Below are 16,283 nucleotides of genomic sequence, written 5' to 3' on the forward strand. Positions count from 1 at the left end.
TGCGGGAGGTTCGGAGGTCAGAGTAAAGACATTACAGCTACACCGCTACACACAGTTACTCCATTAAAGTAAAACCATCGTCCAAACAACAGCTCTGTGCTCTGTGCTCCAGGCATGATGGCCTGAGTAACAACATTTGCAGCTGTAATAAACACACATGAAACAAATGACCCCTCGTCACTCACAAAATGATTAGTAGCCCTACATTTTGTAGTAAGTGATATAAGTCTTCACTTTTACAAATTCATAGTTCAGCAATAACTACTAACAAACTTCAGGTTATTCTTTGAAAATGGATATACATTGAATGTTAAAAAAAATAAACAAACAAACAAACCTGGGGCTAGAAAAGCCAAAAAATCTTTCATTAACTTAATTTACATTTCTAAGGGAAACCAGCAGGAGATAACAGCATTTATCCAGATCAGTGTATATCATGAAATGACCAACATTCTCCAATATTCTGTACATGCGGTGTATATTATTGTTTTGGAAATGAACATGCAAGCGAGGAGAAGAGAAAACAAGTGCAATAAAATAAATTAAATCAAATTACAACTCCAAATCAGTAGTTTCCTTTCGCTGCGAAGATGCTGAAGACGACGCTGTTGTCATCACAGCCGCTTCAGGAAAGACAGTAAGTTGTATAGTCATCTGACAGCTTGGGAATGACCCTAAAACTATACAACCTACTACCTCACCCCAAAGGACAGTTGATCTGCAGCGGGCGTGTCTCGGGCGGCGAGGCTGACCGACGCCTGGGCGACGCGGCCGCAGGAAGCCGGGAACACAAACACTGCTTCAAAATAAACTGCCGAGTGCATAACCATAAATGGGATATTCTATATTATCCTTCAGATTAAATGAAACTGTAAAGTGCATACTGTGAAACGGGATATTCTACATTATCATCAAAATGAAATGAGGTACCCTACATGTAAATAATAATAATGATAACAACAACAACAATAATAATAATAATGTTATATGCTATTTCAAACAACACACTATATTTCTGACATTTGAATAAACTTATTTTTTATCTATTATTGTTATTAATCTTTTGAAAAACTAATGATTTTCAAGAAACATGTCTTTATCACAATTTATGTAGTTGAAGGGAACATGATGTGTTTCATAATTTCATAATAAATGGTCTATTTGTTTCAAACAGGGTTCACACTCATCTGGACATCCAACTCAAGGACTTTTCAAGGACGTTCTGACGGGTCCTGTTGGGCGAAACAAAAATTCTTTTCATTTCTAGCTGTGTCAAGAATTCTTGGTCACACCATTCACTTTTTCACCGCGCACCGCCGCTTAATCAATGCAACTATCCCTGGCAAGGCTTTATGTCAGGAGGTGAAGTATTCATGTTGGGACAGAGAGGGAGAGCAGAGGCGAACTGGTGAGTTTCAATCCAACATGAAAAAAAAAAAAGCAGCACTTCTGAAGCCGTCCATTTATTTTCAAAATCTTTTGAGGCCTGTTTTTTCTTTACTTTCAAGGATTTATGATGCATATGGAAGCCCTGTTTGAATAATGTGGAAAGTGAAGTAGTGGTCAGTATCTCAGCCTCTGAAACAGAATTTTCTCCTCCTCCATCCAAATCAGCCTAACTCCACCACAAAAAACAAAATAAACACATTTTAAAAAATATATATTATATATGTATGTACAATATAGTTTTATCCAAATTCTCCTGTTCCTTGGAAACGCAGTGGTGTGGGAGCGGTCTTCTTACTACACTTTTATTCGCGCGCGTGTGTGTGTGTGTGTGTGTGTGTGTGTGTGTGTGTGTGAATGTATGAAATTTCGTCAGTGTGTTGTCACAAAACAAATTTCCATGACGGCAGACAATAAAGCCCATTTTTTGATCTTATCTGGGCTCACCCAACCTCATGTGTAATTAGGAATTTAAACTCGACCCCCAGCAGGAGCTTGTCTCGCTTTTCGTACGCAGATTCGACAGGATTGGCAGAAAAATAGCAGATAATTTTGATTTTTAGGACTTTTGACTGCTAGCATCGGCGGATTCCCTCCTGTGTTTACCGCATGTGTTGCCACACTTGCGAAATCCATGACAAGTGGGAGATATCGGAGCCCACAAAAACCTTTTTCCCCCCCATATATTCTGCTTGTAATTACCAACTAGGAGGTTGAATTTTTTTTTTTTTTTTTTTTTTTCCAGTTTGGAGTTCAAATTCATGGAAAATCCTATGTGATGTGAATGTGACATAAATAAAAAAAAGCAAAGGAAATTGAGTGTGATTTAAAAAGAAGAAGAAAAAAAAAGATTACTACATGCCGCCATTGTGCAAGTGTAAATCAACGAGCGCTGTCAAAGGACTTCCTGCGTGCTTGACAAGTTACCTCGTCTGCGTCACCGGCCGCCTCGTCTTCTCTCAGGTTGGCTCGACCTGATGGAGACAAACGAGGGGAGAGAGAGTCAGCTGCTGTTGGCTGTCGAGAGCTTAAACTTTCACCTCCTTTCTTACAAATTAACACCACAGAACCATGGCAGCCCGTGTCCATGTCGGCGTGCACGCTCGCACGCATAACACACACACACACACACACGCGCGCGTGCACGAGGAGCAAAGCGGTGTGAACACGCTTGTGAACAAACGCGGGGACACACTCTGACACACACACGCACGACGAGGAGAGCGAGAGTTGTGTGTTTTATTCAGGAGGATTTTGTTTGTCAGTCAAGGTGAAGTGCCGTGTTGCTACCTGATGGCTTGAGTAACACCTCTCAAGTGAACACACGCACACACACATGCGCACACACACACACACACCACACAACTATTTAAAAACTCGCAAAAATTACACAAATATTCAACTAAATGCTCTGCAGCGATCTGAGTGGAGCGCATGGGTGGGTCACAGGAGGTCTCGATGCATCACAGAACGGTGTGTGTGTGTGTGTGTGTGTGTGTGTGTGTGTGTGTGTATTCGTGTGTGTGCTTGAGCGAGGGGCTGGAAGGTGAGGGGAGGCAGGTTTGCGGCTGTTTCGGGGAGTTTCCTGACCGAGACAGGAGAGGCTTGCGGTGCTACTGCGGTTTCCGTTCGAGCTGGGGGAGCAACAGGGGAGACATGAGGAGGTGAGGAGGGTCAAACTTTTTAAAGTGAGTCACAGCCCTCCATCCTCACACACACACACACACACATGCACGCACGCACCAGTTTGCGGCTGTTTTATTAGAGGCCGGGGATCCCATAAATGCCACACAAATCTGCCCCGACACAGAGGCCTCGACACAGGCTTCCCAGTGCCTAAGCCTGTAAAATACACACCAGAGCAGCGTCTCACTGCCTCTCTGTTACAGCTCATGTGGGCAGAAATCAGGTTTACAGAGGATGAGTCCTGTTACTAAACACTACTTTTATGTGCGACTCAATATAAGAGACATCATTCTGGCGTCGGGTTGCAGCCCCTTTTGCACACAATCCACCACCGAATCGTCTCGAAGCTTAAAAAACGCTTCACTAACCCGTCTGCTTCTCTTGATTTACACCTCGTTCTTTGTTAATCAAGTGAAACCAATAATAGCTTTTACCGAGATTCACCTCATCAGTTGGGCTTCATGCAAAAAAAAACAAAAAAAAAAAAACATAAGTGCACATTTAGTGTCCATCTGGAGTAAATCTGAGTTAAATTATTCAGCGTTCCTCAAGTTAAGTGCATCTACTGTGTGTTTTAATCATCTTATCCGCTTAAGGAGAGGTGTCTCCGTCACACCGCAGACTGCCCCGTGGCCGCGTGTCCTCGGACGCACTCTTCCCTAAAAAGAATATCCGCGCCCAGTGTTTTGGACACGCGCCGCCATAAACAGCGAAATCGTTTTAAAACTGTCAGGAATAATCAGCGAAGGGATCCAAGATTAGCAGACCTCGAGGGCGTCGAGAGATCGGTTAAAACTACAGTGAGGACGAGTCCAAAACAATCTGTGCAAAGAAAATAAAATAAATAAATACAAGTTGGGGTCATTTTTTGGATTTTGGCTAATTGTGAATCCTGCCGCGGGACGGGAGAGATGAGACATAAAGGAAGGAGGAGATGTGAGGCAGGAAAAAAAAAAAACAACAACTAAAAAACACAAAAACGCAAGAGCCAGATTCAAACCGCGTGGGAGTCTGCTGATCCAAGCTGCGCCAAAATGTATTCGAGAAGCCGGTGTGCCTTGGAATTTCTTATCTTACTTGAGTGAGCTCCACACACACACACACACACACACACACACACAAATAAAACACTTGAGCACCAGTGTTGTCCTGCCCAGGCGTCTGTTCCCTCTGCATGCAGTTGACCAAAACCACCAACAGGTGTCATGTCTCCCCCAGCACACAGGCGGTGTGTGTGCTGAGCTTTGGGCTCCCGTGACAATGAGGCCTTTGTGCGGTTCCGGGTGCCAGCCGGCGTGCCCTCGTGTACTGTTTCCCTCTAATCTTCATTTGACCTTTAGGCTGACGGCTTTTCTTTCCCCTTTTTCCCGACTAATTTCCTTTGAGGAGATTATCTTCGAGCTCGAAGCAGAGACTTACTGATTCAGATGACACGACGGAGCGGGTTTTGATGGGACGCGTCACTCGCTGCCACAGTCGGTGCTGTGTGCCGGGAACAACGTGAGCCGGATTGAATTCAATAAACCAAAATGCAAACTGTGTCAGTCGTGTTGCCTGCGAGTCGCTGGGAGATCAACCCAAGCGATGGTCATTTCCAAAAGGCAAAAAAATAAAAAATAGGTGGAGTGATTTTGACTTCAGGATATCAAAGCAGTGTGCTGGCATGCTCTCTCACACACACACACACGCAGACACACACAAATACATGCTTTAAACATCTCCTAAAATCATAAAATATTAAATAAATACACAGGTTAGACGAACGGCGAGTGTTAAGTGTTCAAAAATGTAAAATTAATAAAATGTTGAAACTGGCCTTTATGTTGAGGTCAGCCCGAGGGACATGAAGTCATACCCAAATAATCAGCTTTGAAATTAATTTTTGAAAAAGCAAAGAGAGTATGTTATGTATTAAAACTCGCACACACCTACACATGCACACACCAAAAAAAAAAAAAAAAAAAAAAAGGAAAATCACAGTGCAGATATATTCACTACACACACACACACACACACACACACACACACCAGGGTATCCATGTCGACGAGAGTACAGTAGCTCCCAGGTCATAAACTTTCCAGCAGCTCCTTCAGTGTATCATTAAGGCTGATGTGCCATATGTTAGAGTGATCACTGCTCTGAATACTGAGCCCAAATTTAGGCTAACTGTATTACCATGCACTGGCCACTGTTGAATCAGGTTAAATTAATCTCTCCGAAAAAAAAAAAAAAAAAAAAAAAAAGCACACGGTCCAGAAAATTACCAGTGGGAATTTTATTATGTTCTTCGAATTGAACTGAGCGTCGCCCGTCGAGCTCCGTTCGGCGTTTGATTCGGATTTTCGGCGCCGAGCGTTTTCATCAGCGTCGCCGTCGGCGTGAAGCCGATGAAAATAGGATGCCGAACTTACGAGTGTTTTTTTTTTTTTTTTTAAATCTCGAAAATTTAAAAACGGCAATAATTTAACTTTAAGAAATGAAAAAGCACCAAAGCAAACTGCGAACACAAGTAATTATTTTGCATTAAAATATACTATATTAAATAACTGTATATAATATATACTATATATATATATATATATATAGTTACACTTACACACACACACACACACACATACATACACACACACACACACACACACACACACACACACACACACACACTAAATTGTTAAAATCAAAGCCGTTTCTTAAGTAACAGTATATTATAAACTAAATTTAAATTACATAATTGCACTTAATTTTTAATTATATTACACTTAATCTTATGTTGGAAATGACACAAAATTTCAAATTTATATTTTAAACTAAAAAAAAATGAAAGAACATTTGCAAGACAGGACGAAAAATAAAACCAAAAAAGCTCAGTGTGCTTGTGTACAAATTATAGTTGTACAAAAAAAAATAAATATTGCCATGTATGTTTTATTTATATATTTATTCTTCATTTGGAAAATTATAGGTTTTGTAATTGGAAACACACACACACACACACACACACACACACACACACACACACATACACAAATGCAGACAAACACACACCTTCATGTGAGTACATACACATAGACACACACATGCACACGCATGCACACACACACACACACACACACGCACATGCACACACACACACACACACATTCGGGAACATTCTACTGCGAATCCTGAACCTTTAAAAAATGCACAAACTGTTTGATTTTCCCACAAACCTCGTCTGCTGATAGAGCTTTTGTTTATGCTTCATTTGGACTCACAAAACAACACCAGACAGTACGACTGACACACACACACACACTCACACACACACACACACACACACACACACACACAGAAACCCTTTGCCTGGCAGTAAAATACCAAGTTTGCCTCACAGTTCATTTCCCCTCTGGTTTGCCGCTTAACAAATTAAAAGTTGTGCCTGCAGGAAAATGACCAAATAAATGACGACTAAAAAATAAAAATAAATAAATAATAAAATAAATAAATAAATAAATAAACAAAACACTTTCAGACTCTGGCTTTAAATGTGATATGTTTACCATGGGCCTGGAATGCTCTGAATAATGACTGATATTTTGAGTGTGTGTGTGTGTGTGTGTGTGTGTGTGTGTGTGTGTGTGTGAGTGTTTTAAAATATGTGCTTATACCTTATTAGAGCACAAGTGAGATTTTGTGCTACATTTGAGTGCACCTGTGTGTGCTCGAGCAGGACTGTGAATGTGTCTGCAGTGTGTGTGTGTGTGTGTGTGTGTGTGTGTGTGTGTGTGAATACTCAGAGGAGGAGGCTGTGCCCTGCACTCCTTGGGAGAGGCGTGGGAACCCCATTCATCTTAGGAACCAGGGTCCATTGTGGGGTACATAGCATCAAATGTGTCTGGGTGTTTGCCTCGATGTGACTGTGTGTGTGTGTGTGTGTGTGTGTGAGAGAGAGAGAGTGTGTGTGTGTGTAAGACAGAGAGAGAGTAAGAGAGAAAGAGGGAGAGAGAAAGAGAGAGAGAGAGAGAGAAAGAAGGAGTCATCTGTGTGTGAGCCTAAGTGTGTCTGTTTCTCCCTCTCTCTCTGTGTGTGTGTGTGTGTGTGTGTGATTCAAAACGCAGCGTGCTAACTTTTATGTTAGCTCTCGCATTTTCTCCGACTTCTCCTGTTTTCCACAGCTCCGAAACACAACTCAAGATGTGTTGCCATAAATCAGGAGTGCAGCTTCAGCTCGGAGGCCAAATCCACATAGCTGTATCCCTTTTTTTTCCCCCAAAATAAATCACCACGTGACACCTCGATGGTTGACACTGCCGTCGAGTTGTAAAGGGAGAAATTCCATCAATTAAAACGCAAAGGTCAAACGGCCTTGTAAGTACAGGAAATCGATGTATAAAATGGCGCAATAAACTATCACTTATTGCCAAAAACTCCGGCGTGCCATGAGCACGGGATACGATGTTAAACTGAATGAAATCCAAGAACTAACCAGTTTTGTTTTTCCCTTGTCTACTAAAGAAGAGATATTCTTTCTACAAGTGCCAATATCTCGAGGTAATATATGTCTCAGCTTTTCATTGTTATTCATGACATAAATCGACTTGACAGATCTGAGACTGTAAGTATGCATAGGACACTGTGAAACCTATCCACGTTAAGGGGGGAGACACTATAAAACATTTGCAGTGTTTTTCTAAGGCATATGAAACAATCGACAGAGTTTCCAAGTTACAAAACACAGATTAAACAGCGTCTCTCCCAATTTCCCATAAGGGCTTTTGATTGTCAGGGGTTATAAGACACTCCGCAAATATTATCTTTCGTTTTTATCTGCATGCATAAAGAAGAGAGGAGAGGAGAGGAGAAGAGAGGAGAGGAGAGGAGAATTAAATGCAATTATATCCTTCATTTGCCTCTGTGGTATTTTTTTACTGCTGTACTTTGCCCGATGATCAGTGTCCAGGCCTGCCATGTTGCCGCTCGACGCTCTGACGCACTAGCTCATCATTTCAAACCGGCGGAGGCTCTCAGAGGAGCGTTTTCACAGCGTCAGGCGCGCCGTCGACGTCAGGCTTTTTCCTGCCGGAGTGACAGCGGCGGCGGCAGCTCGCACCAGGCCCTGTAGTGAAAGTGCGGCGGATGAATAGGCTGTCAAACGCGTAACGTAGGTGGGATGACTCGAGCTCTCTGTGATGACTCATGCTGCCTCCACATCTACCTATTGGTCGGGGTGGATTCGAATCTGCTGGGGTGCTCGAACATGCCACCACACACACACACACACACACACACTCGGCAAACGATGTGAAAAGCCATACAGTTTCAATTAGCGCTTGTGCGAAAAAACTGATTTATGGGCGGTAATCGATGAGCGCCGCGTCGAATGGCATCGATACAGGGTGCGGCATACCGTATTTCTAAATTATATGGATAATTCATAATACGCTGAAAATATCGGTCGATTATCTCCCTTAGGAGCAGAGTAAGCAGGAGACTATTATAAATGACTCCATAACTTTTGATTCTTCTGAAAGCAAACCCTCCTTTCCTTCAAAATAACCACCGCAAATACTGTATAATTACATTTACATTGCTTTGGGAACAGTTAATTTACTCGGGGCGTTTGGAAATCTAAATCAATTTGCAGCATAAACATTTTCTTTTATGTGTAAACGGTAAGGGAAATTGAAAAATGTGAAAATGAGCGATTCAAGTCGCTTTTAGCGTTGAAAAAAAAAAAAAAAAAAAAAGCCTCTATCTTGAATAGGCCCCTTCGTGCTATATTAAAGCGATGTGTGGCCACGTGTCAGCAATGGCCCATTTTTTAAACGTTTAACCTTCTGTTACAAAGCGAATACGTCCGGCGTGTTCATCGAAACGGCACTTTGTGATTCAAGTCCGGATCAGAATCGCGGCTGATAGTTTTGTGATGGCTGGGCAGGGGACAGAGGAGGGAAGAGGCAGCGTTGTAGTGAGGCACGGCCTTGTGCAGAAGGCCTTGTCTGGCCCTCGGCCTAACATTACAGCACTCGTCCCTCTCCCTCCAAAAGCGTCTATCTATCTATCTTTCACACACACACACACACACACACACACACGCTCTTACACAAGGCTGACCTGCAGGTAGAAATGCACTCTGAGAGAGATTAGCTCAGTTTCATCTGAAATTCAAAGCCCGTGCCACGTTTCTCCCTCTAGTTTGCCTATATTTAGTGAGGTTGCTTCTCTCTGGATAAAAGCCCTGAATGACACGACACCTCGACATGACGCTCAACTACAGCAGGGCACAGTCCAACGGAACCGCTCTTGTTTTTGTATTTGTGTCGCTTTTTTTTTTGGTCACATAATGTCTGTACGTGTGCATGCTCCCGAATTCTCTCGCAGACACACACACACACACACGCATGCGTGCACTTGAACAGCCACACACACAACAGATACACATAGAAGCTTACCTCCCAAACCCACACTTTACCCCTCCGCACACACACACACACTCACTCACACACTCACACACACACACAGAGTCAGACTTACCCACTACGACTTGAGGCCAGTGGTGGACGCAGCCATCAGCTATCAGGGTAAAGAGTAGAAATCTCCGCGGTCGGCTGTGCTGGATCCATCAGTAGCTCCACACTGTATGTCCACATATCCTCTCCTCTCTGTAGAGAAGGGCAGAGAAGGAGCTCTGATTCAGTCACACAGCTCTGCACTCCCTGCAAGGAGTAGGCGGGCACGCCAACATGAGGCTCCATTCAGAGCCCCAGAAACTGCCAGCCTCCCTGTCTGTCTGAACGCCTTGTCTAGGTGTCTGTCTGCCCATCTGTCTGCCCCTCTGTCTGCTTTCCACCCTGTCAATCTGGCCACCTTGCTGTAAACCCGTGCCTGTGCTTGCCCCTGAGCTACCGGTAACCTGTCTAACCCGGGCTGCCTTGCCTTCTTCTATCTGCAAACTGGCTGCCCTCGCTCTCTCCTGTCTGCCACCCCCTAGTCTGAGACTGTCAGGGCCCGCCACAATGGGGAGGCCATGTGGGTTTCCCATGGAGTCGCGTGTTCCTCCCGTCTGGCAGTTAACAAGGCTTTGAATGAGGAATGTTAGCAAACAGAGCCACTGAATGTCGGGTGAATGCTAAGCCAGGCAGCCAGTCAGATCGCAGCACCGGCCCGGGCACATGAATAATGCAGAAGACTCAACGGGGAGGAGGAGGAGGAGGTGGGGGGAGGCTCCACCTCCTCGTGCCCCCTCCCAACTCCACCCGCCCCTCCTTCTCTTCCCCGCTTGAAACTCAAATGCCTTCACGGGAGCGAGAGGGAAGGAGACACACACACAGAGAGAGAGAGAGAGAGAGAGAGAGAGACGGGAGAGAGAATTCAAAATATCTGCTAAAAATCACTCATGCAATAAAAAAAACTCCTGCACTTGTAAGATTTTTTTCCCCCCCACATTTGCAACTTTGCCACACACATAAAAACACACATGTAATCGCTTCTTGCAACATGCAACATTTTTTTTTTCCCCTTTCGCTGGGAAGCATCTCACTCTTTTTGGCTTTTTGTGTCTTTTGTTTGAAATTGGCACCTGTCCCAGAAAAAGCCCCACCACTGCTCCGCCCTCCTGCTCCCCTTTCACTGGAGACTGCCCACGAGAGAGAGAGAGAGAGAGAGAGGAGAGAGAGAGAGAAAGAGAGAGAGGGAGAGAGAGAGAGAGATTGAGGAAGAGAGGGTGGGGGAGAAAACGCAATAGGAGATTTCGAGAAGGAAAGGGTGAGGACGGAGGAAGGTAGAGGGGCATACGAGATAAGAGAGCACAGGAAACTGCATGAGAAATCATCTGTGAACCCAACAGCCTTTGGGATAGACAGAGAGAGAGAGAGAGCGAGAAAGAGAAACCGAGACAACACACACACGCAGCCAGGTAACATGAAATCAAGACAGCTGCAACATAGTCGTAGAACATGCTGGAGAACAAACTGCCGTCTCAGTCCTGAGCTTAAAGGGAGGAGGGCTCGATCTGCACTCACGCGAAAAAAAAAAAAAAAAAAAAAAAAAAAAAGCAGGCATGCCGAGTGATCAAGAAACACATGCTCGAAAAGCCTTCGCATCATGCTAAGGCACAAACCAAAAACCACCGTTTCCACCAGCCCGTTTTAACACTACCGACGACAACTCGGAGGCGGCAAAAAAAAAAAGTCACCAAATTCATGCAATCGACGCCCGGGAGGAGGAGAAAACGGGGTCCCAAAAATGTCTTCGCGGATGGCGCAGCAAGGTTGAAGTAGGAGTAAAGGCAAAGCCACTTGTTGCAGGATATTAAGGAGCAGATCTTGCAGAGAGAGGCTAGAGCAGGCAGAGGGTTAAAATCCTGGGACTGGGAGTAGTAAAAAATCCCTCCCTCTTTTGGCACAGACTAGCTGAAGGGGAGGGCCAGCCTGTAGAAATAGCAGCAGAGCGTTTTTCCCCTCTTTTTTTCAGAGCTGCAGCGTCCTAGTCTACCCTCTCGCATGTGGCCAGGACCCAGGGAGAGAGAGAAAGAGAGAAGGGAGAGAGAGGGAGAGAGAGAGAGAGCGCAGGGAAGAGAGAAATGGATAGAAAAAGAAGAGAGAGGCGAGAGGGAGGGGTGAGAGAGGGAGGGAAGAGAGCTGTGAGTGGAGGAGAAAGAGCTCAGCTGATGATGAAACGGGGATGTGTGGAAGTGCGTGCGCACTACGCGTTTTCATCACTGGCCCGGCACGACGTGCGCATGCACAGGGGGAGAGGGGGGGTATTTTGTGTGTGTGTGAGCGGGGGGTGACACAGTGCACTTCTCCTAAGGAGGATAGCCACAGCACACACACACACACACACACACACACACACACACACCCCGACACACAGATGATTAAAGGAGTCCAGAATAACTTTCGACACCTAACTTTAAGATTCATCTTTTGTTCCCCTTTCAGAGCGGCAGAGTTTGATATCAAATGCAGATTTCTCTACGACAGACGAGTCCATTTTCACAAAAGTTGCAGGGGGCCGACTGCAATGGCAGCAACTCAGAAAAAAGGAACGGCAAAAAAAAACAAAACAAATCAAGCCAAAAAAAAGAAAAAAAAAAAAGAAGAAGAAGAAGCAGGACCGAGGTGCACGGTGGTGAACAGCGCCTTCGTTACTGGCTCTCTTCTCTCAGCCACAGACACTTTTATGAGCTGAAAAGCTGGCAGGCCACTTTGACTATTATGGCAAGTGTTCAAAGCCAGATGAGTGCCTGGGTGCGACCGCCCCGGAGCAGGACCGAAGGGAGACTTTTTTGAGCAAGGGTCACGATTGCAACAGCGAGCCACTCGGGCTCGTGCATTCCTGTGATATTTACCGCAATGCACCCAACATTTACCGTCGCCAGCCCGCACCCTATCCTCCCCGCGAACGAGGCTATCAGCCCTGCGTGCGAATAAGGAGAGGAGAAATGTCGGGCAGCAGCAGAGCGATAAAATGGACTCTCCTGATGACTCTGCTCGTGTCCTGCGCCCCCCCCTTCCCTCCCTCCACCCCCCCCACCCCCCTTGAGTGTCCAGCCCACTCTGTCTCCCACCCTTTCTTGTCCTTTCAGTAGCACCGTTATGCCGTACAGTAAACAGCCCTGCTCTGAAATCGCCAGTGTTAATTCTTGAAGAACTCCGTCTGAGCCCGCTTTGAAGAGGATATTCTTATTTTTTTGCAACGTACATAAAATGTGGGTCACATTTTCTTACATAATTTTGTGACTTCTTTGCCAGACACCACCCCTTCTACCTCTCTTACCTCTCTCTCTGTCTCTCTCTCTCTCTGTCTCTATGTGTCTCTCTCTCACACACACTCACACACCAACCTCTGCATCAGACTGCTGAAGGTTATTCATGCTCGTCCTGCTTCCACCCGACTTCCCTCCCCAGAACTTCTCTCTGTGGCCAATGCTGTAATGCCCCTTAGCTGTTTGCAACAGATTCCCCCATGGCAAAAAACAACTTCCTCTCTCTTTTTCGACGCCATTCCCCTCCCCTCTGCTCCTCTCTTTCCCAAAGAAACCCAGAACTCAGCACAGGCAACTTTTTTTTTTTTTTTCTCCCCCTCCTCTCTCCCCAAAGTAGCAGCCGCACAAAAGAGAGGGGAAAAAGGAAAAACTGTCCAAAAAACGGATGGATCTCACATCATGGAGCACGGCTAAACAGTCTTGATTTCAATCTGTCTTTATTGCAAACTCAGATGCTAAGTTGGCACTGCGCACATTGACACAAAAAAAAAAAAAAAAAAGGTGGGAAACCTTCACTTTACTATTCTCCGCATGTGTGTTCACAAAAAAAAAAAAAATACTGGGGAGAAGTAGACTAAACCCCGAGTAGGAGCGAACAGCAAACTAATATGGCGGCTTAGGTAGTTGTAGTCTCGCCCAGCTCACTCCCAGTCTTGGAAGCTGAGAGAGAGAGAGACGCATTACGCTGCTGTGTTTCTACCTCAGAGGACAGACCCACCGAGAGAGAGACAGAAAGAGAGACAGAGAGCGAGACAGTGCACTTGTCTTGCCTAACTCTCTCTCTCTCTCTCTCCCCGCAGCTTTCCAGATTCTCAAATGAAACTCAGGTTCTCTGTATGCTGGGTAGTGCCACAGCCAGGACTGCGCCGCACCGTCCGCACGGCAAAAACACACACTGCGTCGCCGCGAAAACTTGCGGCCACATAAAAAAAACGAGGTGAAGAATGACAGAGACGGTGTTGCCACAGTGCTCGCACGTGTATTTCTCTGCACTTTACGGAGGTATTAATTTGATTGTGTCTCTCGTTGAGAAAAGCGGATAAAGCCCCGAGAGTCATCAGGGTGAACCCCCGTGACGTCACATCTCGCCACTTCTTTGAACCAATTGCAATCACTGCGAGTGTAAAACACCCCTGACAAGTAAATGCAAAACGTGAATCTAACAGTAATGTAAGCAAACCCATGTTTCTTAAGCCATCTGAAGTGTCCCTCTAGTCCTGCCTGTCTACCTAAGATGCTGCTTCTGCTAGTCAGTTGTTTACCATCTAACATGTGGCAGGAATTCAAAAAACTTGGCAGAGCCTGTTGCACCGTACGTCGTGGAGAGTTCACTTGAGGATACGGCTCTGGTTTTGGCTCAGCTGCCAACTTCTGACACTGTAGCCCTCTGCGCGGCCTCGCCCCTGCAGGAGCGGCCTGCGTAGTGCTGCCATTGATGAAACTCCAATATTAACAACCTCCTTTACGACACCTTCAAGAGTCCACAGCCCGAGCCTTTTTATCGGCCCGCTTCATCTCCAGCTTGAATCAAAGCTGCGCTCTGCTATAACAGACATTTATTGTGCTTTAAAACCATAGCGCATTGTTGACATTTGATATGCATGTGAGGGCCTTGTTTTTTTTTTTGGTTTTGTTTTTTCTTGTTTTTTTGAAAGATTGCTTCATATCTGTTGAAATGTGGGAAGCTGAAGAACACACTTTAAAAAAAAAAAAAACTGCTGCAGCAAAGCAATTAGATATGATCAGTCTTTCTTTTCCTAAATTAAACAAATGCAAGCAGTCAAATGCAAAACACAGTCAAATAAATCTGCCACAGTAAAGGTGTCAGCAATGCACAAATCATACTGCACAGTGGCAAGAGTGGCTGCAGTGAGTGTCTCACAGTTGAAATGAGTTATACTTTTCCTTGTGAACTGAAACAATATGGCTGTTGATGCAGTGGTGTGTATCAGTCCCCAGGAAGCCTTCACGTCCCTGTGAATCATCCTGTGAATCCACTGCTACAAATGCAATCACTCAGCAAACCCAGATTAAATTTATGGCACACAGAACCCCTTGCTGCTATACTGTCCCACTGCCTGGGACAAGCAACAAATGGAGTATTTCTCATTGTCTCAATATTAATGCTAAATTACAAAAAAATATGACTCTGTGCAAAGATTGATAAATTACAATATAACATTTAATTAAATAATACGAATTAGAAAAGCCTTTTATGCGCATTGTCTCCGTCTTTCTCTCTGTGTGTGTATTAAGTACCCTAAAGAAGTTTTTCTAAGAGGAAAATTCATCTTAAGACACAGGAAGAAATCAAAGTATTAAAGTCCTTCTCTGGACCGAAGAGGTAATTTCCTCAGTTTATTGGTTGTTGCAGTGAAACGAATGTACTCGAGTAAGTAGAAGCACCTGGAAAGGCCAGTTATGAGAGACGGGGCGGTGTCTGCAGCATTAACCTCTGACAAAACATGACTTACTGCATTTAAAATTCCAAGGAGTGGGCCTTATTTGCAAGGTAAAGCCCTTGTCCTGAACAGCACTCACTCACACATCTCACACTCGTGGTTTTTTCACCTTACAAGTTACAGCTATCTATATGCTCACACTCGGGCGAACACACAGACACTCGCTCCCCTCATTGGTGACCAGTGAGCCGGGCCGGCTCCCTCTACAAGGTGGTCTGCAGCGGGGCCCCTCGAGAGCACGCGCCTCGACAACTTCTCTATTACAGCCGTGACCCCTTGGGTCAGTCTCTGAAGGGTTGTGAACAAAGGCCACGACCCCGAGGTCAGAAGTGTAACGCCGGGGGCAGGCCGGGGCCCCACGGCAAAGAGCGCGTGCTGTTTGCTTTGAAAGGTAAGGATCACTAACACAGAAGCCTAATAAGGATTAAGGGGCCATCCCCTTTGGGATGTCACTCAGGGGCCTCGTACATCAGTCTCTATTAACCTCCATGACCCCCGGCGGCCATTACGGGGCTACGGGTCGCGGTCGCCTGCGCTGCGGAGTTGTAAAACCTGACGCCGCATGCAACCACTGACACGGCAGGCGCTGACAATCTGGACAAATTGTTTTAATAAGTAAGCACTTTGTTATTAAAGGCACACTTTTCTTTTTGAGGTATTGTTCATGTCAAGGCAGTTTTCAACTTGCTCAGGTATTGACTGGAACAATTAGATTTTTATGAAAATGACACTCCAAGTGATAATCGCCACAAACACGATTTGAACCATCGGCTAAATTGGCCTCTTTCTTAAAATGAAAACTATAAGGGACTCAATTCAATAAAAAATGTTAACAAACAAAATTAAATGCATATTTGAAAATCATGAGAAAGCAATCCAATTTACAGCTGTGCAATGCTGCTTTGATGGGGAGAGCCAGAGCCAGAGCTAAGTTTGATAA

General features: G+C 45.0%; 1 long non-coding RNA gene across 1 annotated transcript in view; it reads right to left on the reverse strand.

Moving 5' to 3' along the window:
- Nucleotides 1–1,489: 1,489 nt before the first annotated feature.
- LOC115355518 (uncharacterized) overlaps nt 1,490–16,283 on the reverse strand; it is a 34,135-nt gene continuing 19,341 nt past the window's right edge. Inside the window, exons 4-5 of the long non-coding RNA XR_003927888.1 lie at nt 9,647–9,774; nt 1,490–2,420 (exon numbers count right to left, since the gene is read on the reverse strand). This is a non-coding gene — a long non-coding RNA (uncharacterized LOC115355518). The remainder of the gene's footprint in view (nt 2,421–9,646; nt 9,775–16,283) is intronic.

The sequence above is a fragment of the Myripristis murdjan genome, chromosome 23 (assembly GCF_902150065.1).
Source record: "Myripristis murdjan chromosome 23, fMyrMur1.1, whole genome shotgun sequence".
In the NCBI taxonomy this organism is placed as follows: Eukaryota; Metazoa; Chordata; class Actinopteri; order Holocentriformes; family Holocentridae; genus Myripristis; species Myripristis murdjan.